The sequence below is a fragment of the Hyperolius riggenbachi genome, chromosome 10 (assembly GCF_040937935.1).
Source record: "Hyperolius riggenbachi isolate aHypRig1 chromosome 10, aHypRig1.pri, whole genome shotgun sequence".
Classification (NCBI taxonomy): domain Eukaryota; kingdom Metazoa; phylum Chordata; class Amphibia; order Anura; family Hyperoliidae; genus Hyperolius; species Hyperolius riggenbachi.
In genome coordinates this window covers 133,629,981-133,650,830 of record NC_090655.1, presented here as the reverse complement: position 1 = coordinate 133,650,830, position 20,850 = coordinate 133,629,981, and the positions used below count along the sequence as shown (strand labels likewise).

Below are 20,850 nucleotides of genomic sequence, written 5' to 3'. Positions count from 1 at the left end.
TCTGCAGGTCTTGGGCCTCAAGAGAGCTTGCAGCTGGTGAAACAGAGTGCAAATCATGTAGTGTAGGAAAAAGCCACAAATAGTTGTATGCGTGTGATTTGGGGCACTTTTTTTGCTTCTGTAAAACAATCTCTTCCTTTACACTACTCCATTCTGTGTTCTTAGCAGTACAATGTTGAGTGTTGGATGTCTAGTGTGTAAACGGTGCGCAGGTTCTCTTAGTTCATCCATAGTTGCTATGGAAGGTGTACGTAGCCTTCAGAAAACTCTACTCATTCACATACGCTTGTGCTTTTTTGTTTAGAGATGACACGTTTTCTTACAACATCATTCAGTCAGAGCATTCGATTTCCGGACATGTGTAGGCTCTTTTCACAGCCCAATCTAAGGGCCATTCTCCACTAAGGGCCCTTTCACACCAGAGGGATTTTTCGGCGTTTTAATGCCACGGCCGAAGTTGGCGTTTTGCTAGGTAAAAGAAAGTCCATAGACTTTCATTTTACCTTTCACATCTAACTCAGCGTTTTGGAGCGTTGCGTTTCAACGCTCCCAGGAGCTTTTTCAGGGCTGTTTACAGCCGAAGTTGGCTGTTGGCGTTTCAATGATAGTCAATGGAAAACGCCAACTTCAGCGTTTTCAAAGCCTTTTCAAAGCGTTTTACAGCTATCTTGTTCACTTATTTTTATAGAAGAAAAAAAAAAGGACGTTTTCATATGGGCTGTAAAACTCTTTCAAAACGCTTTGAAAACGCTATGTATTGGCGTTAAGCAAAAGGCTGACTTTCAGCCTTTTCTACCGCAGCCTCTAGTGTGAAAGAGCCCTCATCAGTTTTTCTGTGCGTCAGTTTTTCTGCATAAGTTGTCTGACAGTTTTGCATTGCTGTCAATTATTTTTCTGCATTTGAAAGATGCATTCAAGTGTGAACTAGCACATTAATTAACATTGGTTGCAGTTTTCCTGTGCAGAAAACGCACAGAAATACAGACGAGTGGAGACAGGCCCAAGCAGTCTTGGGGTCAGAATATCCCTTTTGTTCTCTCTGAAATGAGTAGGATCCAAATTGTCTATCTCCTTCACTCTTGCCTAGGCATGAGCACTTGGCCAAAATAAACATTCGTAATTATTACAATTAGCAGAAAGACACAGAACAGAAATATATACCTAAGGAAGGACTAGGTTGAAGCATGAAATTTGGATGCCGGAGAGCCACGGAGGTGTAGGCGCTACTATAGGCGCCCATACAATTATTGGCAACAGTATGAAATTTTGGCTCCAAAGGCGCCCTGATAATTGCCTGCTATTTGTAGCCATAATTTTCATTCCATTGGCGGCCCCTGCTAGTATTACTGATAACTGCCTATGGCGGGTCCGATAATTAGCTTTTTCTTTTTGCAGTCAGTTTGAGGCGAGGGAGGGGCAGTAAAGGTTAGGAGTGCGGGGAGTTTTTTTTTTAAAGATTAGGTGTGTGTGTGTGTGTGTGTGTGTGTGTGTGGGGGGGGGGGGTAAGGTTAGATAATTACCTCTAAAATAGAAGAATATTGGTAAATGTCACCAATATTCTGGCTGTCAGCTATTCCCGTGGTACAAACTATAGTTAATTAAAACATATTCCTGGGTAGCAGTGTGTATCAGTTGTGTATCTGCTCGCAGGGGTTTACTAGAAATTGTACAGTGTGTTGGGCAAAATTCAATGGTCTCACTACTGACTCTTTCCGTAATTGGTTGAAACGGTGAGTATTGCTATAGGGGTCTTTGCTGATCCCCCCCACACGGGTGTTGTGGGGTGTAGCTATCCCACAGCTCTTACTCCTCCATTATACTTGAACCAATTGGATATGCCAGATATGCAGTGAGACATTCATGTCCAATTTAACACACATGAACGATGTCAGAAATTGGCCTGTACATATATGGCCTTTCTGATGTCTGTATCATACATCGTCCCCATAGGGGACATGAGAGCCTTCATAGAAGGTAGCTGGGTAAGAATATTATCACCATTAGGGTGTGTGAACAGTGAAACAGATGCCCAGAGGGTGCCACTCAACAATTGTTTCGCCTCAAACTGAGGCGTCGTCAGGAGTATGTGAAACACAGCATTTACAAATATATACAACAGTTCAACCCTCCACCCAATCACCAGAGATTCCCCCAGCAACTCGCTCAAGTCAGAGTTGTATATATTTGTAAATGCTGTGTTTCACATACTCCTGACGACGCCTCAGTTTGAGGCGAAACAATTGTTGAGTGGCACCCTCTGGGCATCTGTTTCACTGTTCACACACCCTAATGGTGATAATATTCTTACCCAGCTACCTTCTATGAAGGCTCTCATGTCCCCTATGGGGACGATGTATGATACAGACATCAGAAAGGCCATATATGTACAGGCCAATTTCTGACATCGTTCATGTGTGTTAAATTGGACATGAATGTCTCACTGCATATCTGGCATATCCAATTGGTTCAAGTATAATGGAGGAGTAAGAGCTGTGGGATAGCTACACCCCACAACACCTGTGTGGGGGGGATCAGCAAAGACCCCTATAGCAATACTCACCGTTTCAACCAATTACGGAAAGAGTCAGTAGTGAGACCATTGAATTTTGCCCAACACACTGTACAATTTCTAGTAAACCCCTGCGAGCAGATACACAACTGATACACACTGCTACCCAGGGATATGTTTTAATTAACTATAGTTTGTACAATAAGGTCAAGCCTGATCGGCAATGTGTGATAGATAGTTTTTACCTGTACATTTATCTTTCGGTAGTGAGACAGCTATTCCCGTGGGCCAGTTTTCATGTCGCTTTTATTTTGTGTACACCTCTGACCATCTGTCTATGTATATAGATATAATTAATTACTTGATTAGGCCCCGTTTACACTTAATCAGTTGGTACACGTTTTTTTTCCTCCTCCATAGCAAAGCATTATGAAAAAGCTTTCGGTTAAAATGCAGATAGTGTGAACTGTGCCGTAGGGAAACATGGGCATTACTCTGAAAATCATTTGACCTTTCAGTTATAATTGAGAGCAACTGATTAAGAGTAAATGGGGCCTTAGTTCAGTTATAACTGAAAGAAAACTGAACAAGTCTAAAGAAATGCATGACATGGAAAGCCCTGGTGCATACATTTTATATTTGCACAGAGTGGTGCCATTATTAAACAATCTTTGATTTGATTGATTAAATATATGGTTTATTTAAGTGAGGCTTTTTCTTCCTCTCAGTGAAAAGAGGGCCATGTTTATGTTTCAGTAAAAATTTAACAGGTCTTAAAGTAAAGTAGGAAACTGATCATAAATCCCTCATGTTCAAGACATATGTTAAGTGTCTAAAGATAACTTCACTCAGAGAGAACAGGAAGGTCCTACCCAAATGATCTTGCGGTCTAAAAGCTAGTGTAAACACTTCTATTTCTATATTTTTTGGCATCCTGTTGATCTTTCTGGTCAGTAGTGTCTGAATAACACACCTGAAACAAACATGCAGCTAATCTTGTCAGGTTTTTGGCAGATGACTTAAAGTATTACAGGCAGTGGATAAGCAGGACAGCCAGGCAATGTGCATAGTTTAAAAATAAATAAATATGTCCAGCTTAACTGGTATATTCAGAGTACATATAAAGGCCAGACACCAAACTCCAAGTTCTTTTGAAGTTGGTGATAGATGCATATCATACCTAATAAAATGCCAGGTGTCTGCGTCCACCTGCAGATGTGCATGTGTGTAGGGTCGCAGCCATGGGTGGGCAAAGATTGCAGCTGTGGGTGAGCGTGCGTGGTTTCCCGCCAAGGGCACGCGCAGGTCACGGCTGCGGCATTACGCATGCGCAATACAGAATCTCACATCAAAGTAGCGCTCGTCGATAATGTAACAGGCTTGAGAGCTAGTGGTCCTATATATTCAGTAAAAGCTCTCTGCATGGTACCATGGTAATACATAAAAGTCATAGATAAATTAATGTATGTAAATACTAAAATATTTGGTGATCTTCCTTTCCTTTCATCTTATCATCGCCAGCCACTTCTTGTGTGGGTTGCTAGAATCATATTTATTATACACATACACTCCTATACAGAGCGATTACTGTCAGAATAGACAGGAAACACTCAGAAATTCACAGCCTCTGGCTTGTAGAATATATTGAGACATCTGGAGATAAGAATAGCTGCCACAATAATCTAGGACATTGTCTAGTATCAGCTCACTGCACATTTGCTTTTTCCATATCAAAACAAAAAGACAAAAAATGAAGTTTCATTTTCAAATAGCTGAGTGATGTTCATCCCCCACAATGAAGATGAGTATTATGCAGTGCCCGGCAGCAGCACACTGTCCCCACTGTTCCAGCTCCCTATTGCTTACATTGCTATATCCTGTCAGTGTTCACATACAGTGTCCACATGCACACTGTCTCTAAAGGCTGTCAGAGTAACAAGAAAAGCGTTTAAAGCTATCAAGTTACTTTTTCATGTCAAAAAGAATGAGCATTTTATGTCTGAAGTTTCCAGATGTGAGAAGACTGTTTCCTTTTTGACATCAGATTTACCATGCCAGATCTATACAAAGTTTTTGTGTAAAGAAGGAGTAATATTAGATTTAGCCATCACCAGGCTACGGTCTGTAATGCCACACGAGTGATGCACTATGGGTATTGCTGGCAGCATTATCCTCAGTATAGCAGCAGAGCACTATCAGTCCTTTGAAACATCTGGACTTGAAATGCATAATCCACAATTAGCCGTCCTTATTCTAATTACACGTTAATAGCATACACAAAGCAATTTGCTTGAGGTAATTTTCTTTGCCTCCAAGCTGTGCATTTTATGTATTGTTTCATAATTGCGTTGAAGTGATTGTCAAGGCTAGGCGACTGTATTGCTTGTTCAGGACACAACAGACATAATAAAGCTTTAAGGCAAATTTGTAGTGTGACACGGCTGCCTAATTGAGCCAAATGTGCATATGGAAAATAATACAGTGGCTAAAGCTTTTGCCTTTAATCAGCTTCAACAAACATTTCGAGCTGCTTGCCGCATTGTCCTGAAGATTATGAAATCCAGCGAGTACACAGAAATAACACATTCATATTGTGCAATGAAAGCTGCAAAGCAATATAAGGTTAACAGCACAGTAAATAAATAAATAAATGCTTTATCCAACCCCAAACTAGTGCATTCTAAGCAAATGCACAATTATACGTTGGTTCCTGGAATTGGGGCTTCTGGAGAACGAAGACCTGTCTATTAGACTTCTGTTCATTCCTGTTGCTGCAACCACAATGAATAATCCAGTAGGAATAATGTATTTCTGTACTGATTACGGCTGGTGCTACCATGAGGTCAAACCGGTCAATCTCCTTAGGGGCCCCACAAGTCAGAGACTGTAGAGGTCACCAGTTTACTGGTTGTACAGTATGATAATGTAGGTGGTCCCACATTCATTTTTGCCCAGGGCCACATTTTACCTAAAACCGTCTCTGCTACTGATAAGCTACATACACACGGGGGACAACTGTCCCCCATTGCATGGAGACAATGTCGCTCCCTGGCGGCGACAGCTATACACACACCTCGCCAGAAAGGCAGAGACGCGGCGGAAGCTGTCTGTGAATGGAGCATCCCCGGCCGGATGCTCCATTCACTTGCGTTTGTCTCCCGTCGCTAGTCCGCCTACACACGCAGTACGCGTGGCGGACTAGCGACCGTTGCGGAGACAGAAGTTGCCGGCGATTGAACTTTTCAATCGCACAGCAACTTCACTTGCGCATGCCACGTGTTTGTGGCGACAGTTGTGCCCCGTGTGTATGAGCCAATAGACACAGTTTGGTCTCTCGCTAGTGCATCAGGGCAGCTGTACACATTAGAGCACACCTCAACTGACCATGGCCAAAAACCATCCAGCATGCTTAAGAGCCTTGGCTATAACTATACTACCACTTAAATATAAATGTCACTAAACTGTGCCTATGACTAAGATATATAAAATGAACTGGACTGTATTTATATTGCGCCAACATCTTCCGCAGCGCTGTACAGAGTATATTGTCTTGTCACTTAACTGTCTCTCAGAGGGGCTCGCAATCTAATCCTTACCATAGTCATATGTCTATGTATGTATCGTGTAGTGTATCTATCGTAGTCTAGGGCCAATTTAGGCGGAAGCCAATTTACTGTATGTTTCTGGGATGTGGGAAGAAAGCGGAGTTCCCAGAGGAAACTCACACAGTCACAGGGAGAAATACAAACTCCTTGCATATAGTGCCTGGCTAGGATTCAAACCAGGGACCCAGCGAGAGTGGGTCTACTACACCACTGTGCTGCCCAAGTATATGCTGAACTCTGCTATCAGTTTGTTTTGCATGTCTGGAATGTGCAAAACTACGTTTCAGCAATATAATTGGTTAACACTATATTGCATTTTAAAACTAAAAGCCTGTTACCACCATGCTAAGGAGGGAACTCCTCTGGTTCTCACTACCTCGGCCCTTTGTAGATCATTTAAACATCTGGTGCCCATAACAAAATCCTGATTTTGTAGTTTAGTGTTTGCCCTGGAGCACAGCTGCAGCCTTGTCTCTCACCGGGAAAGCTACCAAAATGCGATCACCAAGAAAAATCCTCCTACCTATCACAGGAGATCGCAAAGGCCGCCAACAGACCAGCCCAACTATTCCGCACAGTTGATAGACTATGTAATCCATCCTGTCTAAAACCCATTATAACTCCCTCAAAGGAGCTATGTGAGAAATTTGCCTGCTACTTTGCTGACAAAGTATCTTCTATTCGGTCTCTCATTCAGTCCACAGCACCCAAGACTCATGCAACTAATGGAAATAGCTGCAAAAACAACCTAACACCCTGGACTGATTTCAAAAGTATTAGTAAGGAAGAGATCTCAGACACCCTCTGTCATCTCCGCCAGACAACCTGCGACCTGGACCCTGGACCAACTAAACATATGCTGAAATGCCCTGACCTGCTTGGTCCAGCATTTCACAAAATAGTAAATTGCTCTCTGCAAGCAGGGAGGTTTCCTACCTCTCTAAAAGAAGGAATCATCAAGCCCCTTCTCAAAAAACCTTCCATGGATCCAGATGCTATGAGCAGCTACAGACCTGTCTCCAACCTCCCCTTCTTAGGTAAAGTTATTGAAAAGGCTGTCTATCTGCAACTTGAAACCAGGCTGTCAGTAAACAACATCCTGGACCCTCTACAATCTGGCTTTAAGAAACACCACAGCTGTAAAAACAACCCTCATCCAAGTCTGCAACGATCTGCTCATGGCAAGGGACAGAGGGGAATGCTCCATCCTAATCCTGTTGGATCTCTCAGCTGCTTTTGATACAGTTGACCATGAAATCCTGCTTAACAGACTGCAGGAGTACTGTGGCATCAGTGGATCAGTCCTCCAGTGGTTCAGATCATTCCTGACTGACAGAACACAGAGAGTATCCCTAGGACCTATAATGTCCAAACCTGCACCTCTACAATTCGGAGTGCCACAAGGATCAATCCTATCCCCTCTGCTGTTTGCAATCTACATGTTGCCACTCGGTACACTTATCCAACGACATGGCCTGACGTACCACTGCTACGCCGATGACACACAGCTATACCTGTCCTTCAAACCTGGTGGATCAGACCCTACCCCAAAAATAAACTCTTGCTTAGCTGAGCTTCAGGCATGGATGAATGATAACTGGTTGAAACTGAATGCTGACAAAACTGAGGTCCTGTTTGTCCAAAGCCAGTGCTCGCCATCAAAACAGCTCTATCCTAAAGCAACACCAATCAGGATTGGGAATTCAGACATAAACAGCTCCAACCTTGTGCGCAGCCTTGGCGTACTAATCGATGGGGAATTGAGTTTCAGAAACCAAATTTCATCTGTAGTTAAATCTTCCTTCTTTCATCTGAAGAACATTGCAAAGATTAAACATCTGATTCCCCCAGAGGATCTTCAAACCCTAGTCCACGCCTTCATCACATCACGGCTGGACTACTGCAATGCCCTTTATGCTGGCCTCCCCAAAAAAGACCTGCGTCGCCTGCAATTAGTGCAGAATGCTGCTGCCAGATTGCTAACAAACCAGCCTCGCCACTGTCACATTACACCGATCCTTCGCTCACTGCACTGGCTACCAGTAGAATGGAGAATACTCTTCAAGATTGGACTGCTGACATTCAAATCCCTGCACAATCTGGGCCCTGGATACATGAAGGACTTGCTGAAGCTGCACCACACCTCTCACAACCTCAGATCAGCAAGTTCTATAAACTTGGTCACTCCCAGAGTGCACCTCAAAAAATCTGGAGACAGAGCCTTCTGTCATGCTGCCCCTACTCTTTGGAACTCCCTACCACACCCAGTAAAGACAGCAGCATCCCTGGAGCTATTCAAATCCAGACTGAAAAGCCACCTGTTCAGCCTGGCATTTCCAGATTTATAAAATTCTTCCCCTGTACCACGATGGTCGGAGCCATGCTTATGCGCTTTGAGTCCCACGGGAGAAAAGCGCTTTACAAGTGTTATTTGTTGTTGTTGTTGTTGATGTGAATGCCTCCAGAACTCCACAGTTGTATCTGATGTAGACACAATCCAGGCAAATCATTCAGGCAACATCTTCCTGTTAAAAAAAAACCTCTTATGTACAGCTATGCACAATTGCTTGGCACACTAGACTCGCCAAATTATTATTATTATTTATTGTATTTATAAAGCGCCAACATATTACGCAGCGCTGGACAATAAATATATACAATGATACAAGGATGACAAACATAACAAGGTTATACAACATAGAACAAATTATACATGCAAATTGTACAAAATACAGGATCATGCAATATGAGCTGGTTAGGTAGACCCAGTAATACAAGTACAGGCTGTCATAGGACAGGAGCACATGATCCTGTAGATTACACTAGGGAGTGGAGGACCCTGCCAGAGGCTTACAATCTAAAGGAAAATGGAAAGAGGATGGCTAATTTACAGGATTTGATTATGAAGCTGGCCATATACTGTACACAATAACTCGTTTATTTATGTTATTAACATTTACAATCCTGACAGACTGCATAGTGCAGGGGTGTCAAACCCAAATACAAAGTGGGCCGATATTGTACACTGGGACCAAGTCGCGGGCCAACCTCAATGTCTATTGGCCACCTTCCTCCCTTATAAAGTTTTCTGGTGTCTAGTGATCCTCTCTCCCCTATACAGTTCCCTGGTGTCTAGAGACCCCCACCCTCCCCTATACAGTTCCCTGGCGTTTAGTGCTTTCCCCTACCTCCCCATATGGATTTCCCTGGTGTTATAGGACTTCACCTCCAGTATAGCTTCCCTGGTGGTCTAGAGTGGGCCATACATAATGCAAAGTGGGGAAACCACTTGAGGGCCGAATTTAATGGCCCTGAGGGCCAAATTTGGCCTGTGGGACGGAGTTTGACATGTATGGCATAGTGCATCAAAATGTTCTTTGAATAACTTTCTTCACTCACTGTCCTCAAAGGAGTTTACAACATTAAGGTATAACAATGTAGGTATAACAATAGGTAGACTTGAAGGACTTCCGAGGCAAGGGGCAACGATCAAAGTTTACTCAACTGGGGCTTCTTCCAGCCCCTAGCAGCCATTTCAGGCCCTCGCCGCAGCCCCGGTCTTCCTCGGTGTACTGCTGGCCACCCCTTAATGATTACGACCCGCTAGCGGGGTCGGCGGGTTGTAATGCTGTCCACGTCTCCTGGCACCTGCGCAGTAGTTGTGCACGGGTGCAGTAAGCGGCAGGTGAAGTGGTCGCAGAAGAGCCAACCACTTTGGTGGGTCGCGATTATTATGGGCAGCCAGCGGGATACCAAAGAGGACCAGAACTGCGGCGAGGCACTGAAACGGCTACTAGGGGCTGGTAGAAGCCCCAGGTATGTAAACTTTGATTGTTGCCCCTCGCCTCGGAAGTCCTTTAAGACAAATTTGTTTGGAAGTTGATTATTGTTGTAGGAAACAAGGGATTTAACAGAAACTTGGTAAGAACATTCTCTGCAGATAAGGACCCTAAAGGAAAACTGCTGCGGTGCCACAGTAATAACCTCTAAGACAATTATGATATATGGTAGTTTAAAGGAAACCTGAAGTGACAGGAATACAGAGGCCACCATCTTCATTCCATTATAAACAATGCCAGTTGCCTGACTGTCAAACTGAGCTTTTATCTGTTTTTGAGCCCCACACCTGCAACAAGCATGCAGTCAGTGGAGTCAAACCAGAGTCGAATCATCTAATCTGCATTTTCACTCTGGGCAAGCGGACTTAAAGTATTAAAGGGGTTCTGTGGGGAAGGGGGGGGGGGAGGTCTGAGGATAAAAAACGCCACTTACCTGGGACTTCTATCTGCCTTATTTAGCAGTAATGTCCCATGCCGTTTTCCTCCAATTTGCCGCTCCCAGCCGCCGGCCCCGGTCTAGCGCGGCACGCCGTCTAACTTCGTACTGCGCCTGTGCAGTAAGCTTCAGAGAACGAGAACGGCAGCTCGCATTATTTGGCTATGTCTGACGAATAATTGCCCGGTGCCGGCGGCGGGGAACGCCGGATCGGAGGAGGACGGCGTGGGACATTACTGCTACATAGGGGCAGATAGAAGGCCCAGGTAAGTGGCGGTTTTTAACCTCAGACCCCAACACAGAACCCCTTTAAGCATTTCAGCCCGCGGGTATTTTTCACCTTATGCATCAGAGCAATTTTCACCTCCCATTCATACACCAATAACTTTATCACTAATTAGCACAATTAATTGATCTATATCTTGTTTTTTTCTGTCAACAATTAGGCTTTCTTTGGGTGGTACATTTTGCTAAGAATTATTTTTTTCAAAATGCATTTTCACAGGAATTTTAAGAAAAAAATGTAAAAAATTCATTATTTCTCAGTTTTCGGCCATTATAGCTTTAAAATAATACATGCTACCATAATTAAAACCTATGTATTTTATTTGTCCCGGTTATTACACCATTTAAATTATGTTCCTATCACAATGTATGGCGCCAATATTTTATTTGGAAATAAAGATGCATTTTTTTCAGTTTTGCGTCCATCACCATTTACAAGCTTATAATTTTAAAAATGTTTGTAATATACCCTCTTCACATGCATATTAAAAAGTTCAGACACTTAGGTAACTATTTATGTTTTGTTTGTTTGTTTTTTTTTTGGGGGGGGGGGTTCTAATTGTATTTTTTTTTTTTATTAAAAATTTTATTTGTGTAATTTTTGGTGTGGGAGGTAAACCGTTAATTTTAAATGTAATAATGTGTGTTTATTTTATTGAAAAATGTATGTAGATGTAGTTTTACTATTTGGCCACAAGGGGCCACAGTAAAAAATGTATCCCTGGAAGTGAACGCTCTTGCTTCCAGGAAGCATAAGGAGGACGGGAAACTTTTTTCTTTATCAGAAAGACGGGGTTTCTGATAAGAAGCCGTCGGTCTTTCTACCAGGGACTTAGATCAATGAATGGGAACTGTGATCTCCGGGCTAACGGGGGACAACACCTGTGCGCACGGTAGCAAACCACCACAGGTTTGTAATAAATTCCTTTGCAAGTATGGATATTCATATCATTAAAAGCCAGAAAGTGCTGATGAGAATGTTCTATATATAATCAAATAGAAAATTCTCTGAAGGATCTATGGCTCTGTCAAAAGGGATGTCTACAGAATAAGATCCAATCAAGAACTGGAATTAATCCTCCTAGAAAAGGTTAAGATGTAAGACTTGTATAGCTAGGTGGCTGCCTTGATTAGGCCATTTGGAATCAATGAAAGAAATACAAATACTAAAAACGTTGCTAGAAGAGAGGAGTATGGAAGGTCAAGAGCAAGACTTCAGGATTAAGTGGAAGATCTGATCATTTTGCAGGTTGCAAGGTGGTAAAGAAGGTCCAAAAAAAATGATGGCATATACTGTACATTGTGAAGGTGGACATGTCCCATGCGTACTCATGAGGATTATGCTTGAGGTGAAGGAATGTTTTTTGCAACACAGTGACTGTTTATTTGGTTGTTCCAGAAATACACTTATACATTACACTCTTGTGGCCCTTAAGAGTTCACATCTCACTGGAGATTCTGTCCAAGTCTCTATTGGCATGGAGAGCAGTCTAGTCTCCTGCAGTGAGTTCTGGGAAGGCATCACCACCCTTTGCTACCAACTGTTACAAACACTGACTTCAGCCAGCAAGACTGAAGGTTTATTTTAAAGCACACCTGTGACAAAAAAAAAAACCCTACCTGATTAGGGCTTGTTCACACTACAAGAGCTTTTCTAAGCGCTTTGTGAATTTAAAAGCTCTTGCTAATGTTATACTGTGTGTGTGTTCTCACTGGAGCGATGTGATTTTGTAAAAATCCCCCATAGCATTGCATGAGCAAGAGCTTTTCAAATCACTAGCTCTTGTTGTGTGAACAAGCCCTTAATGTTTCCCAGTAATCATGCCCAGCATGTCCTTTCCTGCACTACAAATGAATGGCAAAGGGGTGTGACAGTCGAAGTAGCTCAGCCTCTTCCTGTCATTCTGGAATTGACAATAATGTCAGCCATTTTACTAGCTGCACTCTGGGACTGGTGGTGGCTGCAGAAGCAAATGGACCCTTTAGAAAAGTATGACAGCCTTAAAGGCATATGCTTATATGGCCCATTAAAGAAAGGACAAGTGAGTACAGTTGTCCTTTAAACCAGCCTTTTCTGATTCTTGAATGGCTTTCTGTTGTGAAATGAGGTGAGCCAAATGATAACGAAAAGGGATTGCCCCAGAGCTCCAACCACTGACAGTCATAGCACCAGGGAGTCAACCTGCATACGCCCGGATCCCACAGGAGTGTACAGTCAGAAGTAAAGAGTAGAAAAAGGTGGGACTCCACCTGGATTTTGCAATATTAGCTTAATTTATTAGTGGTAACATAGCCACAGTACACACAACGTTTCGGCACACAGGCATTTGTCAAATGCATTTTATTTGACAAAGGCCTGTGTGCCAAAACGTTGTGCTTGTGGTCCAAATGATAACCAGTGTCTCTTAGCCAGAGTATATCAATTATGTTGTCTCTGGAGCTGCCTATATTGTCTTTGGAGCTGTCAATCAAACTTTTAAAAATGTAAGTTTCATTGCTAGGGGCCTAGTTCAAAAAATGATTATTGTTATTCAGTACTCAGTCCAGTGAAGCGTCATAGGAATTATTTTTAACTATACAGATAGCTTTTCCAGTAGTAGCATAGCCAACCAGCTGTTGAAATTTATACCAGCTGTTGAAATGTATATTTGGTGCCCTGCCAAAATATTCAGCACAGTTACTGTACATAACACAGACTGAACCATATAAAAGCACATTTCTTTCTTGCTATATCTAGAGCTAAAATAAGGTTAATTTATGAATGCTGACTACAGAAACATTTAACACATTATGAAGGGCTCTTCAGATTTTGGGTTCACAGAGTATACCTATGTGGTCACCTGTACTGTATATCTAATATTGATAGACACATGTATACTAAAGTCCTTCACAGAGAACATTGTGCAATTCTTGTCACTATATGTTTCTCAAAACATCTTACTATCTCATCCTCCCCTGTCATAGCCTAAAGCCAGTTTGTGGGGGAATAAATCAACATGTTCCAATATGTTTTCAAGATGTAAGAAGAAACTCACAGAAACACATGGAGAACATATAAGCTCTATGCAAATCATGCCCTGGCTGAGATTCAAACCTTGGACCCCAGGGCTGCAAGCCATAAGTGCTGTCCACTATGCCACCTATTAGTTGATCAATTAATCAGATCTTCTAGTGATAGTGATTGTCTTCTTAAAGTCCTATTTAATGTATATTAGAAAACAGTTGCTATTGTATAACAGTTGGATATTTTTGTCCAGTTGGATAGTGATCTGGGAGGAACATAAATGACCATGACTTCAATGATATTATATGAATAATTGGCTGAGCTCAGCATCAAGATGCCAAAGTCTACAATATCTCACTGAGGGCAGTCATATTTAACATTCATGTCTCCTCTCCCTCTGTGTATAGCAGGCTTTAAGGTAGCCATACAGCTAGCGATTCTGATTCAATCAAGAAAGTGATCGACTTTAAGAAGGAATTGACTTTAGTATGGTTAATCGAAAGTCGATCAACTAGTAACCCACCCACTACAAACTATATCCTATGCGATCCACCTTCACATTTGATTTGACCGATGTTGAGTTTCCATGCTCTGACTGCAAAAATCGATTGAATGACGTGAACAGTAGCCGATTCCTCTGCGATCGACCGATATCTTACATCCTGCTTGATCGAGTAAACTGGTCAATTCGACATGAAATCAGCCACTTTTCATTGATTGGGAATTCTGGAACACACTCTATTCCTTCTCGATTCTGTAAAATTATCGAATCGAATGGTCGCTCGTACTGCAAAATCACTAGATGTATGGGCACCTTAAGTCTAATCATAGATACTGAAAGAAAATATCAGTTGGACTTGCCTAGCATAATCAAAAAGCTGTCTTCAAAGATCAGCATGCCTGTTTATATAGGGGTAAGGAAAGAAGAAGGGTATTCCTCACTGCATGGGAATTGTAACGATTGTGGAATTCTCTCCGTGATCAGCGCACAAGACGTGCGCTGACACTGCGGAAATCTTCCACAATCGTGTAATTTGCGGGAACCCAGCAAAATGTGCAATGCACCTGTAGAGGGAAATTCATGTCGACAGATGGAGCTGTGGAGTGCAGAGGAACGGCCCCTCTGCCCTACCACACACGCCAGACAGGAATTGCACAAAGGGAAGAAACGCAGGGCAAGATAGCCCTGAAAGAGAGAGATCAAAGCGACAGAGGGTATGTGTGTCCACCAAACTAGTCGCCACCCTGCGACGATGAACACACAACCATGAAGACAAAGTGAGAAGGCAATCGCCAGGGATGGCGATTGCTAACAGCAACACAAGACCGAATAAGCACAGATGAGGAATGTATGTATGTCCACCAATCTAGCCGCCAACCTGCGACGGTGGACACACAACAGAAGAAACCAAGTGAGAACGCAATCGTAAGAGAAGCGACTGCGGAAGAGAAAGAGCACAGGGACAGATTGTATGTGTGTGCACCAAACTAGTCGCCCACCCGCGACGGTGCACACACAACAGCAGATATGAAACAGGAACGCAATCGCGAGAGAGGCGATTGCCAGAGGTGACACAAGGCTACAGCAAGGCAGAGCACGAGAGTAGCAAAGGAACAGCAAATCATACAATAAGGAGATAAGGAAAATAACAAACGCTAGCTAAACGCGAACACCGCACTCATTCGCAACAGTGCACGCGTTTATGCGCGGTCTCCGCGTGTTAAGCACAACAGAGACAAGCACGCCTAACTAACCACGGACAGACAAACATAAAACAGAGGACGCGAGCGCTTGCTTAACGGTTACCTCACCGAGCCTCCAGCAAGCATTCGTAGCAGACAAGACAGATACACGTAAACAGGAATAAGCGAGAGAGAGGATCCACAGCACTAGCGCAAGAGGCTAGTGCGATCCAGGAAGACAGAGCAGAAGGATCCACAGCACTAGTGCAAGAAGCTAGTGCGATCCAAGTATAGCAAGACAGAACAGATAAGATAGCTGGTAGCAACCGCTGCTCCAGCTATACTCCAAGAACAAAGATCAGAACGACTTCCTGTCGACCACCGCTGGGACAGGACAATCGCAACAGACAAACAAAACAGATATGCAATCCTAACTGCACTAGGGAATCTGCCCAGTGCAGTTCCAGGAATTACTCTAGGCTAATCTTCAAACAAAGAGCAAGGCTGACACTCCAGGCGAGTGTTACACAGGAACTAACTCTTATGACCAGCAAAGGACTCTGGGAAACATAACTCTTTATACTGCCAGTCATCAAAGGAGGCAGGTAGGAGATTTGCATAACGAGTGTATGCAAATTCCCCAGCAGCAGAACAGACCAGAAACTTGTAATGGAAAAACAGGTCTCTCTTGCAGAGACCTGCAGCCCACAGACTAGGGGAATGGTCAAACAGCTGTCTGCCAGTGCATCCATCTGGGCGGATCATTACAGGAATACTGCAGTATTGACCAGCCTATACAATCTAGCTTGACTGACCACACGCAGGTGCAGTCCAAGAGGACTTATGTGTAGCTGGTATAGACATAGGATTTGGTCAGGAGTTCTGACTCAAGACTTGCTGGACTCACAAGCGTTATAGGTCTGTTATGGAGACATTACTAAACTGAAAAAAAATTGACAAAAATGGGGGGGGTCCAAGGGGTTTGCGAGATGTTAAAGGTTGCACGTATTTGCTAAATAATTAAATAAATAGGCTCATAAGAAAACAGTGGATTTTCAATAAAACCCAATGCCTTGAAAATGTTTTCTTTTTTTAAGTATTATCTTTTTATTAATAAACCAAAAGAAAAAATAGGAGAATGCATATAAACATAAACATTATGCAAAAGATAACCAAGAAGCATAATTCAAAATTATACAACAACTATCCAGACTAGAATAAATGATCCACGGATAGCAACTGTGAGATGTCATATACAACGTGGATCTGAAAAAGAATAAAGAGGCAGACAGAAAATAACCAACAATGAATATGAGAGCACGTAACACGGAAAAATGTAGGCAATGAAAGCATGTCGGCTGCTTTACCCAATCCTAACTATGATCCAAGCATCTATGGAAGGCACATAGAATATAATAAGGACAGACAATCAAAAGAGGAGAAGGTCCAAAGGCTAAGTTAAATTATGCAAGGGGGTCATAGTCCTCCATTATTTTCCAAAGCTCCCAGGGGGCCTTGAAAAATCTTAAGACATCATAAAGAGGAACTTTACTGAAATATAGTGGTAGGGGAAAAATAAATCAATACAGTGAGAAGTTAAAAAAGTAGAAGATCAAGAAATGATTGATAATCACCATGTAATTTGTTCATGTTATTTGATCCACTTTGAGCCTGCAGGGCATCATCTTTACTGCTGGAAGACATGAAAAAAATAGGCAGCACTAGCTGCTATTATCTATAAATATACCCACTAACAACGTGATAGGCGAATATATATATGTATACTGTATATATTTATACTGTACACAGAAAGAGCTTTTACTTGCTTGCCAGCTGGAAATATTACTTTGTACAATGCAATGAGATTCCCAGAAAGGGAACTTTCAGGGCTATGGCCCTGACATCACCTTGTGAGAGGAGTTTCACCTTAATATCAGCCATATAGATGTCCCTGATGATCTATTTGAAACATAGGTAAAGATTTCTCAAGGGAGAGGAGGTGATTCCATGAGGAGGGGACAGGCAGCCACACTTAGATGTGTCTCCATAAGGGGGGGGGGGTCGTCTGTCCAGCGCCAGTACTGAGTGCTGACTGATATTATTGACTGCATTTCTCACTAATTCCCTACATACCATTTTCCCTTTACAGATGTCCTTCTTTATGTGTTTTTATCGCCCATTAACAACAGTGACTAGGCCTGTTCAGAAAATAAACTAAAACTCACGCCTGCAATGGGTTTTCACAAATGCACATGAAAATGACATGTGATGGGGATAGAACCATCAAAGTGCAGTGTGTTATATTATGTGCTTTGACGTATGAGAAATCTTTCACACATATGAATACCATAGTGTGTACAGGTCCAAAAGTATTTCCGACCGATTCGTCTTATAAACTTGAACTTGTATGCCTATTGGTCTAGGAGGAGAGCAAAAAATAGATTACTTTTTTTTGGGGGGGGGGGGGGGGGGCTTAATATAGGCTATCACTTCATGAACAGTGTAAAGCAAAGTACAATATGTCAAAGAACTGCATTCAACAGTTGCAAATAAAAATACATGGTGCATGGTAATACAGCTCAGAATATGAGATTGTAAAGGACCACTATTGCAAAAACTTTAAATTACACAATATACACGTGTAGAAGAAGTTAATTTCTTCCAAAGTAAAATCTTATATAATAAAACCGCAGGTGTTCCTGCGTCATTTTCTCCTGTATGGCTGTCTCTTACAGAAAGTGTTAAAACTGACAGGTTTTGGACTAGTCCATCACCTCATGGGGTATTCTTAGTAATTACTGTTTTCTTTACAAAAGCTCTCCCAGCAAAGGATCTATACAAAGATGGCAGCCAGCCTTCCTACTCACTTGCACACTGTTTTTGCAGTTGGACTGACCTAATGTATTTCAAGAAGTGTGTTTGAAAATAAAGAAAACCCTGAAAATCCTTCATGAGGAGATGGACTAATCCAAAACCTGGTAGATGTTTACATTCTATTGCAAGTGACAGTAACAGGGGAAAAAATATTTTTTAAAACATTTTTTAGTGCTTTTTACTTTAGAACAAATGTGCATTTCATACATATGCATTTCAAATTTAAAAAAGTATAATTTTTTGAGATAGCAGTCCATTAAACAGAACCCGAGACAGGTATTTTAAATCTTAAGAGAACACAGAGGCATGCCCTTTGCACAAAGACATGCCTCTGTGTCTCGCTATTGCCACTTCTAGTCCCCTCCGGGGTCTGCTGTGCCCCCCTGTAAAAAGCGACAGGCTAGCGACAATCTGCTTGTCGCTAGCCTCATATTTACCTACAGCCTGTCAATTAGTCAGCGCTCCCACGCTTCTGTCCCGCCGCTGCCTGCCTCCATGAGCTTCCTCCAATCTGAAGCTAAGCTCAGACCTGGGAGGTACTTCCTGGGTCGCGGCTTAGCTTTCAATTGGAGGAAGCTCACGGAGGCGGGCAGAGGCGGGGACAGGGGCGTGGGAGCACTGACTAATTGACAGGCTGCAGGTAAATACAAGGTTAGCGACAATCTGATTTTTACAGGGGGAGCACAGCGGACTATGGGGGTACTAGAGGTGGCAATAGCGAGACACAGAGGCCTGTCTTTGTGCAAAGGGCATGCCTCTGTGTTCTCTTCAGATTTATATACCTGCCTCGGGTTCTCTTTAAACATTGGCACATTTCTTCTCTAGTATTATAGACTGCTTATGTTGGAAAAATATGATTTCTCCTTGTAACACCTTCATTTGTAATACCGGTATGTACATTTCTAATAACTTAGTAAAATGTACACCTTTATTCACAAACAGCATTAAACTACTTTGTAATAAACTGACCTGTACATATGTGTGTGGCCCGTGAAAGGAACATCTATGTACCCTAATGCTATGCTTAGCAGTATAGTGACTTAGGAAGAGTATATCATGAACTTGTATGGTGACACCATGTGTGCACATTCTGCCCTCATCAGCACCTTTGACACAAGAAGGTGATGAAAGAAAGAACATTCATTCTGTTCATATCCTTCCTCATCACACCTTGAGGGTGCAGACAGCTGCTTGAGTCCCTGGTCAGCCTACAGAAGCACAGTCTGTCTACATTGCCTCATACTTCCTTACCTCAGATTTCTTGCTAATGAATAAGCAGGGATTTTAGGTCATAGAACTACCAAACAGCATTTCTATGCAATTTAGGCTTGCCATATATAATGTTGTTCTCTCCAGTGACATGACCAGTTCAATATTGCTAACAATAACCGTCTAATGTCAGGACTATACAGTGAATGATAGCAAGCATTTGTGATTGAACAGGTGAGTATTAGGGGAAGCATACTTGTGGAACACTATTATCTATTCATCCAAACAGCTGTAGGGAGAAAATATGTTTAGATTGCCATTTTAACTCTTAACCAGATTTGTGCTATCCACAGTTAGAGAATTAGATTATAGTAGTTGGATGATTATGTGATCTGTGTGCGCAATAGCAGACACTGATAGATGTGTGATGTTAGGTAGCCATCACTATTTCATCCTTTAGAATTCAGCAGTGGCTGTGCGTGTTGCCATCCCCTAACCCCCTCCTCTTCATCTAGTGAGGCCTAAACCTGTATGCTTGGCAGAAGCAGGATTGCAGGTTTATGAAGTGCTCTTTAGATTTTGGGCACTCAGAGTTGATAGAGTATACCTGTTTAGTCACCCACCGTCTGATATTATTTATACTGCAGCAAGGTGGACACAGTTTTGTTGCATCTCATAAATATGTGACCAACCTTACAAGTGTCTCAAAGTGTATATAGAATGAAAATGCAATGTAGGGATGAGCTCTCTGAATCTGAACATTGTTCTGAATGAATCAGAACAGAACTTGGAATTCAAGCACAGCAGACTGTCGCCCTTGACTGTCCTCCATGGTGCGATATAGCTCTTCAGCTACTTCTTACCATAGAGGGCAGCACATGGACGCGGGGTCAAGAAATGCAATTTTTTTAAATCCAAATGAACAAAACTCTCATAGGTTGCAACCTGTTTCTTGGGACTGGGTTACTGTTTCTTCAGGCATACAAGGAGAGAAAAATCTCCAAAGAGCAATAGTAGAGCCTAGCACCTCAGCCATCAGGTCAATAAAATGAAACTGAGGGTTTTTTTAGGTACGTTTAACCGTTTTTAATGATTTTAGTTCACTTTGGCACTGCTTAATCACGTACAGTTACACCACATATGTATTTACCGTTACACCACATATATATTTACATAAGTGTATACTGTGAAATCTTGACAAACATCTCCTCTTGTTGCTTTTGTCCTTCATTTAATAGCGTAACCCCTCATAATTACGTATGTCGTTCTGTTAACATGACCACAAACGAAGACTAATTACTGAATTCTAGTCTGTGTGGCCGGTTTTACAAACCTCTTTACACTAATGTACTGGTATTTAAGCCTTTCTTCAGATTTTACTAGTAGTGCTGAAGTACTTTGGTGAA

The 20,850-nt window shown here is 42.3% G+C and overlaps 1 protein-coding gene and 1 long non-coding RNA gene across 5 annotated transcripts in view; one reads left to right on the top strand and one right to left on the bottom strand.

Annotated features, from left to right (window-relative positions):
• CHST3 (carbohydrate sulfotransferase 3) overlaps nt 1-20,850 on the top strand; it is a 174,311-nt gene that overhangs the window by 26,415 nt on the left and 127,046 nt on the right. The window lies entirely within an intron of this gene.
• Nucleotides 16,497-20,850, bottom strand: part of LOC137536118 (uncharacterized) — a 37,199-nt gene continuing 32,845 nt past the window's right edge. Inside the window, exons 2-3 of the long non-coding RNA XR_011024526.1 lie at nt 16,996-17,054; nt 16,497-16,627 (exon numbers count right to left, since the gene is read on the bottom strand). This is a non-coding gene — a long non-coding RNA (uncharacterized lncRNA). The remainder of the gene's footprint in view (nt 16,628-16,995; nt 17,055-20,850) is intronic.